This window comes from Balaenoptera physalus, assembly GCF_965194825.1.
Source record: "Balaenoptera physalus genome assembly, chromosome: 9".
NCBI lineage: Eukaryota > Metazoa > Chordata > Mammalia > Artiodactyla > Balaenopteridae > Balaenoptera > Balaenoptera physalus.
In genome coordinates, this window is record NC_138888.1 from 71,922,153 (window position 1) to 71,936,514 (window position 14,362).

A 14,362-nucleotide genomic window follows, 5' to 3' on the forward strand; every position below is an offset into this window, starting at 1 on the left:
TTTATTCTAATATGAATCAAGATATTAGGAGTAAGGAGGTGTATGGTCACAGGTGAGAAGTCGTCCAGCCTATTATCTGAGTGGTTATGTAAACTGGAAGGTTTCTGAATGTTTCACTATATTAAGAAATATAATTTTTCCTACTTTTGAGAGGAGGGAATGACAGTCTTTCCCTTAAAATAACACAGTCCATTTTATTTATGTTCTTGGATACACTTCATCATCATTATCCAACATCAGGCACATTTTCTGGCTCTCGGGATTTATGATGGATCACATAGCCACTGACTGCCTCGTTGTGTGCCGCTAGCAATTATTGTTTTGTTCCTTTTGGAAGAGTTTTCATTGTCTTCAGTCTAAAGCTGGCATCACAGAATGACTGGAATGATTTAATAGTACATTTTTAAAGATTTAAAAATATATAAGGGCATAATTTTAGGTTTTTTTTCCCCCAAAAAATCCTCCCTACCCTGCCTCACATTTGCATTAAATCGAGAGTAAGAAAAAAAATGGGTCCAACTCTTAAACTTGAGCTATTTTCAACTCCTCAAATGTTTACATATTAGATTAATTCAGTCATTTAGATGGTAGTCTCCAAATTCGGATGTAACATGCCAGTGGGTTAAACAAACAATCCACAGGGGTGCAGGAAGAAAGTGTTAGGACCGCTACTCATCCGTTGTTTTAATCTAAAAATGAGGAAAGTAATGAAGCACTGTTAGTGTTTAGTGCATGTACTGGCATTGCTTCCCTGCTCAGTCTGCCATGCTGCTGTGAGCAGGGTTTCCTAGGGAAGGCAGGTGTGCACTTTTACTACAAAGTTTGAACCCAACCAATTCTCACAGAATGGTCAAGAGGCTGAAAAAGATTCTTGTGAAGAAACGGTAAGATGAATGCCATCATAATGCAATATGCAAGCAGACCACAAGAAGACAGCAGAGCCGTCCCTTACCCCATGCTTAGCACCCTGCTCCAGTTCTGCATTAGTCCTTTCAGGAAGGAAAGCAAAGAACCAATTAGCTAATCAGATCTGACAGGAAGGTGAAGAAATGTAAAATTACCAAGAAAACTATCTGAAATGTGGATTTATAGGTGTTCACATTAATGATGATCTCTGCCATGAGCGGACATTGTATCTTGAGACATTAGCTTAAAGTATGAAGCCATCATGATTATCAAGATATTTTAATGTTTATTTTCTTCATGCTACATTAACCCCTATGTCTTTCATCTCTCTGTCTCACGCACACTCACACACATATATGATAAACAAGTAAATATTTATATATGAAGCCTGTGCTCAAAAATTGCCTTAGGATGCCTGCTCAAAAAGGTTAAGAAGTGGCTGGAGGATGGTGTGAATGGGAACGAGGCTTGGTTATGCTTCTCCCTACTCCAGGTTCACTTTCTCCCCTGAGCATTTTTGTTTTCATGACTCCCGTCTATTGATGAGGAGCTAGTCTTACCCAGGGAGCCCTTTTAGGCTCCTCTAGGACATGCTCCCGAGTGCTCCTGACTAGAGCAGGTGTGGGACTTACCCTTGTTTCTGTCTGTTTGTTTTCCTCGGTGCTCACTTAGTTCTCTAGCAAAGAGTAGTATCCTTTGGAGCCTGAATGGCTCAGCTCCAGCATTACCTGGGCAGGTAGCTGGTGGCAGGCTGCTTTGGCGTTCTTTGCTGCAGGCTATCGAGAACTGGCAGTGAGGGGACTCATAACTCTGGTCACAAGTTAGCTTTGTTGATCATGAAAATGGAGGATTACAGCCAGATGCTTCAGGAAGAAAGACAATGGCCAAGATCCAGTGAAAGGTCCTGCTCTAGGGAAAATAAAAGGGGATCCTTGATTAAAACACAGAGTGAGACACCTTGAAAGGAAGCCCAAGTGTTGTATCAAATGTTGGCCAGGTCACCCCACGATCTGATCTGGTGCCCGCAGAGCATCTATGGTCGACTGAGTAAAACTGGAAGAAAGAAGTGAAGGTAGGGTAACCCAGAGGCCAGGGGCCAAGAGGCTGGAGCCTACAAAGAGAATACTAAGAGGGTAGCTATCCAGGATGTGATAATTTTTCTAACAACACACATTCTTTTTATTTTTACCATCTGAGTCCTCTGTTTTTCACTCTTCCTTGTTCATAGTTGGTTCCCGAGGAGCAACAAGACCCTCAGACCCGTGTAAGTCCTTGGTAGCCGACTTCTTGGTTAGGCTCAGACCCGTTGCCTTCCTTTGCCTTCCTCACCTGTTCACTGTTCACCTGTTCACCTGCCTTCCCTGGCCAGGCATCAGAGCTGTACTGCGTGGAACCCAGATGCCACCTGGGGATAAGCTGGCATGTAAACTAAGGAAAAGAATGAATGTAGTTTTCTTTCTACACCTTCATTCTATGACTTAGAGGGAATCTGTAAGGCCTTCCCCAGGATAGTTGAGACTATGTTAGAGACTTTTGTTTTCATGCTCACTCTTGACTCTGAGCTCTTGGTTCCATGGAATCAATTCAGGTTAGGGATTTTCCTTCATACTATTAGGTACTAGGTTTTCTTAACTATGGAAACCAGACAATGTTTGGTTTTCTTTTCCGTATCACACACATCCCCTTTATGAGATCTTTGTGTGCGTAGCAGGTGGTATGGAGAGTTTGGACAAATGGAGTGTTTTATATTAATATTGAATAATCGGTATTCTTGTTCCCCAAAACCTCTTAGCTGTCACATCACTAGGACTTTCCCACTGACTGTGCCACCTCACAGAATACCTCTGTCTCTTCTGTACCTTCTCTCTCTTTGATTCCTCTTGGAAATAACCAAATTTCTATGTTTTTGATTGATACCAATTAGGCTGTCCTTAGCATTTAAACCCCACCTCCAAACTTGGCTCCTTTTAGATATCCAAACTGTGGAAGCTTTTAAGAACTGCTTGCAAGATCGGATCAGAAATCTTAAGTCAAGGAGCCAACTTCATCTTCAGATTGTAACTTAGGTGTGGAGCTGGGTAAAGGTTTCTCAGGTTTCAAGGACACATCCAAATTCTGCATTTGGAATTGTGTGGAATAAAATACACTTACTGAGCCAAGGTCATTTCTAGGCAAGGGGGCTGAGTATAGAGTGTCCATGAATCACTATTGCACTCCCCCAACTAGAAAAGCAACTCCAAGTTCATGATGGATGATAGCATCATCTTAAACATGAAGGTCTGGCACAAGATCTTATTCAAAGGGCAGCATATCCTTAGGGGAAAAATGGATAGTTATGCAAACACACCCAAACTGTCTGCAAAGGGAAGCTTTATTCATCCCCAAATGCTGTATTTCACTGATTGTGAGATGCAAACTTTTCACCTTTTTAACTGGGATGCACCTTACAGTCGCTGTTAATCAGGCCGTGGTTTTGACATAATTGCTCAGCCTGTGCGTGTTCATACTTGGTCATAGCTGTTCATGTTGTTATCATTTCCTGGAGTTATGTGTATGGGTGATGCTAAAAAAGGTTGAGTTTAGTTGTTTTTTAAAATGTCTTCAAAAAGATTACTCCATGAATTGGCACTGAAGTTTTAGTATGCACATAGAAAGACACAGGAACCGAAAAGTATGATATATAATGAAATCTATACCTCAAATGAGTCTCGAAATAGTTTTCAATAATATACAAATGTTAAATGGTAAGAAAATAGTGTGTCAGTTTAATTGATGGTAATTTTTCTCTTTAGTGGAACATAGAATAATGATTTAACTTAAATTTAATGGAATATAGCAGTAATGCTACATGTGTCTTTTCACTAACCTTTTAGGTGAAGGAAGTAGACAACAAAAATCTATACCTTATTTTTCACAGAACTTGGCTTGAAGTCCTTGAAAACTTTGATGGAAAAAGTAACCTCAACGTCCCATTACTGTTTCTTTCAGATCACAGTACTGGATTTTGTATATCCCATAAAAATACCCTCTCTCACCAGGTGGCTCTAGGTCTCCCCTTCCTACAGAACCCCCATCATGGTGTGTCATACAACATACCCACCTCCAAACCACCACCCCTTTCCTCCTGGATTAAGATTGTTCCATTTTTAAGTGGGTGAGGATAAGGAAGAACATCCGATTTAATGGGGTGATTAGTGGTGTGATAAAAAGCTGGGTACCAGTTAGTTTGAGGAATTAAAATGTTACCGCTTCTTTTCATGGTTCAAGGCCAAGGCTGGACAGCTTCGTGGATTAGCATCTACTAGATGTTTCCCACCTGGAGCTTATACTGTAAAGCAGCACAGCCAACACACCAACTCTTACCATACAGAGACTACACCTACGTACTTTCATTACACTTTAGTGTTACTTCCTTTTCTACCCCTAAGCATGGACAAAAGCACCAATTTTGAGATGATGTCTGATTTTTCACCCCCTGCCTTCCTACTGCTTTTTCCTGCCATGAGTCGTTAATGAAATGGCTGAACACTTTTACTTTCCTGGTTCAAACCTGTCGCATTTTTTTCCCTGAACAAGTTTTCCCATGAGCCAGATCTCTTTCTAGCTAGTCCCAGAGAGGAGTTCTGTGTACCTGAACCCCTGCCCTCTGAATTTCTTAGGCTTTTGTGGATAGTGCTCACCTAGCGAGATCGCATGTTGATATCTCTGCATGGCAAACATGTCTTTTCTCCTTGGCTTAAAGGCAGAAGCAAACTAACAGCAAGAACTCTATCACCAAGTATGTCAGAATAATTGATTCAGATGGTAATTTAGTTCTTTTCCTACCTGTATTTTCCCTCCCCCAGCCCTTTGTCCAAAGAAAGTTTGGTTGCTAAGAGCAACTATGCCTACAGTCTTGGGCTCTCCCTGTCTTTTGTAAACACCTGAACTCATAGAAGAAATGGAATGTCTCTAGAAGGCAAGGGAGGGATGTGCCCAAGGATAGGAAGACAGGAAAGAGGAAGACATTATTCCCCAGCTTGGGAAAGGTAGAAAGGTGTGCAGATACTTCAACTAGTGGGCGTATTTGACCCTGATCAGTCTCTGGGGAAGTGGCAGAACCTCAGAGGGAAAGGCCAGGCACACCTAGGGAGGCTGGATCCCCTGCGTGGACCAAGGAACAGCCTCGGCAAACATTTCTGTGCTCTACACGTAGCCCATCAGCAAACTGCCCCTGGACTGCAGGGGAGCGTACAGGCATGGACGGCTGAGGATATCCATGATGACAATGGATTAAAGACTAGGCAACCTCCCCTATCTGCTGGGTACCACTTAAGCCTCCAGATTCTCATGAGACTATCAAGGAAGAGGAAGGAGCCCCAACAGTGACCAAGACTTAACTTCCCACTAGCTTATATTCCCAAATATAACATCAAAATACATTACAATGGTGATAAACTGGAAAAGGAGTGCCAAGTCCCTGAAATTAACTGGATGTGAAAGAGAAGCAGTGTAGAAGAAAAAGGGAGTGAGAGATTGAAAGCAAGAATCTTTAAGAGTACAGATTTTATTTTTTATTTTATTTTATTTTTTGGAAATAGAGGATTTTTTTATTGGAGTATAATTGCTTTACAATGTTGTGTTAGTCGCTGCTGTACAATGAAGTGAATCAGCTGTATGTATACATCATACATCCCCTCCCTCTTGAGCCTCCCTCCCACCCACCGCCCCCATCACCACCCATCTAGGTGGTCACAGAGCGCCAAGCTGAGCTCCCTGTGCTATACAGATTTTCAATAAAAAATGGGCCAGATGGGGACCTCATATTAGTTAATTTTTTAAAAAATAAAGAAATACAATATTTCTTAGTCACACTTAATGTTGCTATAATAATATTCTCCCTGCTATATAGGAATTTTTGTAGTTAGATAAATTCCTAGAAGGTGTGCTTTGAATCCTAGAAATATTACCTGTGGAATACACGCATTGGGAAGGTGTTTATTTTATTTTATTTTATTTTTAATTAATTAATTTATTTATTTATTTTTGGCTGTGTTGGGTCTTCGTTTCTGTGCGAGGGCTTTCTCTAGTTGCAGCGAGTGGGGGCCACTCTTCATCGCGGTGCGCGGGCCTCTCACTGTCGTGGCCTCTCTTGTTGCGGAGCACAGGCTCCAGACGCGCAGGCTCAGTAGTTGTGGCTCACGGGCCCAGTTGCTCCGCGGCATGTGGGATCTTCCCAGACCAGGGCTCGAACCCGTGTCCCCTGCATTGGCAGGCAGATTCTCAACCACTGCGCCACCAGGGAAGCCCTGAAGGTGTTTATTTTTAAAGGGCACAACACTAATGTCCTAATCGCCTCTCCAAGTAGAAAACTGCATGACACAGCCAACAATTAGCCTGATCGATATTCCCTGAAGAAGAATTTTTGTCATTCACTTGGATGGTGAAATTGTGTGTGCATTGTTAAAGTGGCAGATGATGTAATTTTAGAAAGTAGCATCTGGTAAAAAAAAAAATATAACACCAAAATATATTACGACTGTGATAAACTGGAAAAGGAGTGCCAAGTCCCTGAAATTAACTGGATGTGAAAGAGAATCAGTGTAGAAGGAAAAGGGAGTGAGAGATTGAAAGCAAGAATTGTTAAGAGTACACATTGTAAGCAGAAAATGGGCAACACTTGATTCAGTATAGTTAGGGCAGAAAACAATTTGTCACAACAAATTCACAATGAGTAGCTACTGGTATCAAAGCAGGTACAATATTATGAACAATTTATCAGAGGATGGCCTATCCATGCCTTCGTGTATTTACTCACTCAGAGAGGGATTACATAGAGGGTGGTCTGGCACACAGATAGCTCTCTCTCTCTTTTTTTTTTGCATGTATACTTTTTTAATATTCCATCTTGTAAACTCATTTTGATACCAAAAATGCTATAATTACAAAATGTAATGATAAACAAGTCATACTCATTATTTAATTGGTACAATAGATAGCTGCTTTGTCTGTTTTTCTGTGTCTGATATTGGTCATAGTAAAGTTGACTCTGGCCTCATCTATATCAGGGTTTGAAACAACAAAGCTAAGTGCTTACAGATTATTGCAGATGTCAAAATTAGTAATTTAAAAAATTAAATAATATCTAAATTATACACTTGGTGCACAACGCATGCAAGGAAACATAATATACTTAAAGAACTTATACGCTGCTCTGTTGTCTGCAACTTCCTTATTTTAAAGTTTGAATCCTGGCTCAGGTATTTATAACTTATGTGACCTTTGGCTGATTTCTTAACCTCTCTGCACCTTGATTTCCTCATCTGTGGAATGGAGATGAAAATAATATTTATGCCATTGAGTTGTTATAAGATTTAATGGAGTTAATATTTGTAAAGCACCCAGTGAGCGCTATACAACCAGTGTTGAATTAAATACATACACCCCACATATATTTGTTTCTCCTAGGTTTAAACCACTTCTTTGTGCACCATAAGGATGTCAGAATAGTCCTTGTCCTCGAGGAGGCTTTACAGAGAAAAAACTGGAACTGTATACAAGTCTGAAATCACTACTTTAAGAGAGCTTGGAAAGTAGCTCAGCAGACACAAAAAGACTATTGAAGGATAAGCGTACTGTAGCTCTTCTAGGGTGACAGTGTAAAAGGACTTCTGGGTTAGTCTGCAATGCAGGAAAATAGAAGTTTTCCTTCATGACTAGCTGTTCTCCATTGCCACAGAAGTTGGAAATAAAACCAAGTGAACAGATGTTATTTCAAGAGGATTTTAAGCTGGTGAAGAAGAGTTTCCTGGCAGAGATAGTAGTCACGTGTAAGAATGTGTGACATTCGTGGGGAGGTCTTAGTATAAAGAGGCTGCCTCTCAGAGTCCTGCTCAGTCAGCAATAAAACAGTGGAAAATGCATAATACATCCATTTTCATATAATACCTGTGAACTTCTTGTTATCAGTTCATTTATGAGTCTCAGTAATCTTACCCATTACAAAAATTGGAGCAGGGTACAAGTTTTGGTAATTTCAACTTCAGATGTACTTTCTTAACTATCAGGTAGCATTTTAATGTCATTTTTATACAATTATTTTTACTGTGAATATTTAAGTAATGCATGCTTGGGAAACATCACCTCCCCATTTTCTCTCTGGATGGACTGAATTAATAACTATAGGAGAAGAATTACAGCATCCTCCAATTTAGATCAAATAATGTCCATGCCACTTCTCACAGAGGGAAAGAGATTTACCTTTTGCCTCTCTATAATCCACTTAAAAAAAAAAAATCAACAGTAAAAAGTTGTCAGGATAAAACCTTTATGCTGGGTTCATACTGTTAGATTTCATGCAGAGCAGCAGGGCAGGAAAGGGTCTTAGAGAGAAGCAGAGAGAAGAGAATTTGGAGGCAAACACACTAGTAAAACACCACCACTGTAAGTGATTTCCACCCGAGTAAAGAAATAAGTAAACCAAAGCCTCACAACAGCCAAAGAAATTACAGTAGGAAAAGTTTAAAAACAAAAATGATGATGAAATAAAGAAGAGAAATTTTATAAGGACAAAACTATTTGTGAGATGTGTTTTTAATGAAAACAGAAATTGCCAAAATGCCTCTCTTTTCTGAAATATCAATAATCATTGAGAGATGACCGCACGGGAAGGGAGACATGCAGGAATGTCTGGATCCTGCTTGGCACAGGGTATCAGTTCTCTAAGGTAGAAATGCCAGTACTGTTTTCATGAAGAATCTGAACACTGGATTTGTTTTCCTGGGAAGCCTGGTGCCCATTCCAGCAGCCAAGGAGTTCAACTCTCACCTGCCTTATAGAAAACTTCTCTGCTTGCGCATTTTGGAGTTTTATGAGTGGAGCCGCCTAGAACTAGATACATCCTTATGGGTTGCTTCTCCACTGCCTTTGTGTCACCAGAGCAGAGTCCAGCCAGCGCTGGTGGGTGTGTGTTGTCACCACCCACAGAACACGGGCATCCCAGCCTCTGTGCAGCCTCACCTAACTATGTCCCTCAATGTCAAACATATCCCCTAAATTCACATCCTGAAATCTGCATGAAATCCGGAACAGTACAGGCTGGAAAATTTTAAGAGTTGTTACTCTGTTTTTAAAAATTGAAATCCCTTGGCTGTTGAGAAGGTAGGATTGGGGTGTTAGTGTGACCTGGCATGCTGAATTACTGGAAGCTAAGTCTGGGAGTTTGAAAGTTGTGATGAATTGGTGGTTGGGACCATCTATCTCTGGGAGCCAGTTTCTTGGATTTCATTTTGTAATGCCCAATCCATATCCCCACATCCCTTTAGAGCCTATTATGGACTGAATGTTTATGTCCCTTCCAAATGCCTATATGGGAGCTCTAGCCCATAATGTGATTGTATTTGGAGATAGAGCTTTTTAAGAAGTAATTAAGGTTAAATGAAGTCATAAATTGGGGTCCTAATCTGATAGGATTGGTAGCCTTATAAGAAGAGGAATATGAGGGCTTCCCTGGTGGCGCAGTGGTTAAGAATCCGCCTGCCAATGCAGGGGACACGGGTTCGAGCCCTGGTCTGGGAAGATCCCACATGCTGTTGAGCAACAAAGCCCATGTGCCGCAACTACTGAGTCTGTGCTCTAGAGCCCGTGAGCCACAGCTACAGAAGCCCGAGCGCCTGGAGCCTGTGCTCTGCAACAGGAGAAGCCACTGCAATGAGAAGCCCGTGCACCACAACAAAGAGTAGCCCTCGCTCGCTGCAACTAGAGAAAAGCCCATGCGCAGCAACGAAGACCCAACACAGCCAAAAATAAACAAATAAATAAAATAAAATAAAATAGGAACATGAGGACACAGAGAGAAGGGGGTTGTCTGTAAGCCAAAGAGAGAGATCTCAACAGCACCCTACCATGCTGATACCTAAATCTTAGACTTCCAGCCTCCAGAACTGTGAGATAATAAATTTATGTTGTTTACACTACTCAGCCTGTGGTATTTTGTTAAGGTAACCTGGTCTGACGAAGACAGAGCCAGATTTACCTAAATCTAAATTCTAGTCCTGAAACAGGCTAGCTGTGTGACACTAGGCAAGTTGCTTCCCCTCTCTGATCCTTAGTTTATTTACCTGCAATGTGAGAGTAATATGAATCTTTTACAGGAATGTTGTAAAGATTAAATAAACTGATATACTTACTGTGACTGACACATAGTGATCAGTAGTCAACAATTATCATTGTCATTTATTATCTGAAAATGTTACAAAAGCCTTTTTCCCTCCTCCAAAAAAATCTGAAACCATAAATTGTTTCTTTAATTTTAATAGAATCCTGCCTTGGCAAATAAAAAATTAAATCCTTTCATTTTAATAGAATCCTGATTTGGCGAATACCAAAAGCCTAGAAAAAAAAAAGGCCTGATGTGTGTTAAAGAGACTGTGTTTACTGATTTCCTGACTTATTCACTCAATAAGCATTTAATGAGCCCTGCTAGATGCTTTGGGAGATGGAAAGGATTATGGTTACCTCGTAGTCTCCGACTTATACCCATGAAACTTCTACAGTTATACATAGCAGTGGAAATTTAAATGCCAACAGGAAAGGTACTGATGGGAATGGATGAAGAAACCCAGAGGAGGAGGGGGAGTCAGGGAGGGAACGCTGGGGTTCTGGGGGCTGCCTCCCAAGAGGGGCGAGCCAGGGACTGCAGGTCTTGAGAGTGAGCAGGCAGAGTAGCATGAGAGACAGAGGGACCCCGGCCGAGAGCACCAGCCTGCTTGGGCCTGGAGTGGGACGTTTAGCACAGGCATGGTGTCCTTGAGTTGTTTGCAGAATGTGTTCCTGGTTCTTGGTCTAACATGAACTGGAGAAGGTGAGGAGACGAAAGAGAAGGAGTGAGCCATTGACCAGCAACTGTGCGAGGCACGCTCTGCCCTCTGCCCGTGGGATAAGTAATTGACATTCAGATGACCCTGGGAGGAATGGAGAGTAGGCGGCCATGCCCCGCATGAAGGGAAAATGGGAGGCAGTGAGTGCCGGGAGAATTTTTAGGCAGAATGCATGGGGCTTGGGGCTTGGCGCTTGGGGCTTGGCGCTTGGGTAGAATGTCAAAAGCGAAGGAGAAGAAGGGACCAAAGATAACTAACTGGTTTCCACTTGGGATACTGGGAAATGTGGTTCCGATGAAAGAGAATGGAGAAATAGAAACAAAACAAAACAAAAAAACCCTGGTTTTGGAGGGGAAGTTGATGAATTCGGTTTTGGTTTCATAAGACCTGTATTTCTGGAAAGAACCAAGAAATTCTTTCAGATAATAAGTTATTGATATATTGATTTCCAAAGGCAATTCCTCACATTCTTTTTCAGTCTTTGTGTGTCTTGACTTTTTCCCTCTTATATTTTCCTTAATTGTTATAACCTTGTTTTCATGATTTATAAATCTCCAAGAACAAGTGGACCTATTTTTATTGTTTTCTTAACACACTGTTCTCCCCATGTTTAAGCTGTTAGCAGCAGAAGCCATTGTGGTTTTCTAAGACACAAAACCATTCCACAGGAAAAATTTTAAAACTTCATCGTTAAACAAAGATGGATAGTTTTTCTTCCAGTCACTATTCTCCAAAAATTCCCCATTATAAATAGAGTTGTTTTTTAAACATGTAAACACTGTGTCTGTCAAGAATGTCATTCTCCAATCAATTTTTTAAAATGATCAATGTCAACTTTTCTCCTTTATTTTGGGAAAGGAGAACATAAAACGATCTTTATTTGCAGATGACATAATGGTCCATATAGAAAATGCTTAGGAATCCATAAATATTCTAGAATTAAATGAGTTTATCAAAGCCACAGGATAACAGGTCAACATACACAATCAATTGTATTTGTATGTATTAGCAATAAATAATTGAAAATTGAGATTTAAAAAATACCAATTATAACAGCATCGACAATATTAAATACTTAGGGATATATTTAACAAAATATGCCCAAGACCTGCACCATACTGGTGGGTCAGAAGGTTCATTATTGTAAAACTATCACTTAAATTGGTGATGCTTCCAATAAAAAGCCCCAGCAGAATTTCTTATAGAAACTGATGTTATTTCTAAAATTTGTATGAAAAGCAAAAAACCTAGGATATGCAAAATAATTCTCAAAAAGAGAAAACTTAGTGACTTATTCTATGTGATTTTATTTTAAACAGAAAAATTATGAATAACTAGGATTAACAGAATGATGAGTCACAACATTTTATAGAGACAGACTTTTCCATTTACCTAATAAGTATTTATTATAGCTGATTTTTTTCAGACAGACTCAAGGCATTTTAATGAAAGTGAACAGTCTACCCAGTTATCGCTGATTTTTTAATGTCATCTTTTCTTATATGTATTATTGTCCTTTGTATTAAAAACATTGTTAATCTGTTGCCATGTTATTTTCTGTACCGTTAACACTAAGATAGACTTTCAGACCATGGTCAGAAATACTGAATCATTTTAGAAAATAAATACACCTGATTACATACAGGTAAAAGGTTAAGATGGGGTGGCAATTAAATGCATTAATTTAGAATTTGGCATTAGAAGAAAGTGGGGAATTGAGAAGCAAATTCATTCGTTAATAAAGAATAATGATGAATTAAACGCGGCACAGCATTCCCATATTCTTTCTGCCAGGAGAAAATCAGACTGTTTAGTTTTCCAAACTATGATTTAACAATAGTGTCTCTCCTTAGACAGTTGTGTCTAAGAAGAGAAAGAATAGTTCCCTCACATGGTCATTCTATTTTTGCATTTCAGGTCAGTTCTGTTCTTTTTGCATATGTGTCATTTCATTGATGATCTTTCTTCTTTGTCAGTTTCTGTTGATTTCTCCCCCACCATTCATATATTTTATTCCTGCTCTCCAGGTGTATGTAACAGTGTCCCTCCTTCAAGCCATCTGATCCCACTGATTCATCAAGTGCTCAATGGCCTCTGCGGTGTTCCGTCTCTTCAAAGTGTGAGTCAGCCTCTCTAACTCTGGATTACTGTCTAATTTGATCTGGTCAGTTCTGAAGATATTAGGTAATATTAGACCCATCTCCGGCCCCATGGAATTACATGTAATATCTCTCCCCTGTTTTCTGCCATGCCAAAAATCAATGTATAATAAAGATGAATAAATCATTTTTCCAACTGTAATAAGATCATTGCATTTTAATTACTGAGCCAGGAGAATCTTTCCTCGGAGCAGATGTTGAACCCAGGTCATCTGGGAGAACACCAGGCAAACTCACCAATATAAGATGACCGAAAAGCAGTCTGTGAGGAAAGATCCTTTTACAAGATTTTAAGCAGAGGTCTTGTAATTATAAGGTAATTACTATTGTTCATGTATTTATTTTTTTATTCATTAGTATTTAAGGATGCTTTATAATTTTCAGACTTAAGAAATGAACGAGAGTTATCTGAATTATTTCTGATTTAAGTTCTTTTTGTGCCATGATTGTCCTCAGTCATTGTTAAGATTTGATTCTTAGACGTATGCAGTTATACATGGGCTCATTTCCAACTCTGAATTACTCAGTCATGGAGCTGGGTAAGGAACTGTGATTATGCAACAAAGGAAAACATTTTGTGCCTAATGGTATAGATAGGATAAACCTTTATAAATATTTAAGACATCAATCCTTAAGGCGCACACACACAGTCATGTTTATTACTGTACTCTGATTAATAAAACAAATTTCTTTTGTTAAAAAGCAGTACTCTTAAATAATATACATTAACCAAATTCACTCAAAGTCTAGAGCCCAGAAAAAATTAATTTTTTAAGTAATACTATGCTTAAATATCTAGATTTTTCTTGTATAGAAAGTAGCAAGTAACTTTACTCAATGCTACCATGGTAATTTTATAGTTGTCTCAAAATAGTTGGTAAACATTTCTGTGATGTTCAAAACATAATCTTAACATGTGTTTATTACACTTGAAATAGGTCCAAATGAAACTCAGAAAGCAATCCCGTTCCTCCTTAACTATTTGTACAATGGATCTGGAATAAGTTTTAGAATGTTTTAGGAAAATTGAAACATTTCACACATACAGTACTGATTCAGGATACTTTTATATAGGAAACATATGTACATAACTTGTATTTATTAAACGGGCATTAGAAACGAAACTCTCTGATTAACGTCCCCAGGGAGAGAATAAGCAAAGCATTTCTCCTTCTATGAACACATTCTTTGGTGTCTCCCTCAATCTCTTCTCCCCTTTTCTCCACCCCTTCCCCAAGTAATTCTAAATGCATGTGTGCACGCGCGCGTGCACACACACACACACACACACACACACAAACTCGGTCACATATCCTTCATTGCTGTGTGGAAAGGGCAGTGAAACAAAGAGGTCATGTTGAAACAGGACAAAAAAGGAGGAGATAAAAAATGAAGAAAGGGTTAAAAATGGTCTAATAGAACAGCATTCAAGAAGGAAGG

General features: G+C 39.6%; 1 long non-coding RNA gene across 2 annotated transcripts in view; it reads left to right on the forward strand.

Annotated features, from left to right (window-relative positions):
• The window catches only part of LOC309666536, a 347,146-nt gene that overhangs the window by 292,239 nt on the left and 40,545 nt on the right, over window positions 1-14,362 (forward strand). For both annotated transcript variants that reach the window (XR_014267149.1, XR_014267150.1), the window contains one exon: window positions 12,791-13,238. This is a non-coding gene — a long non-coding RNA (uncharacterized lncRNA). The remainder of the gene's footprint in view (window positions 1-12,790; window positions 13,239-14,362) is intronic.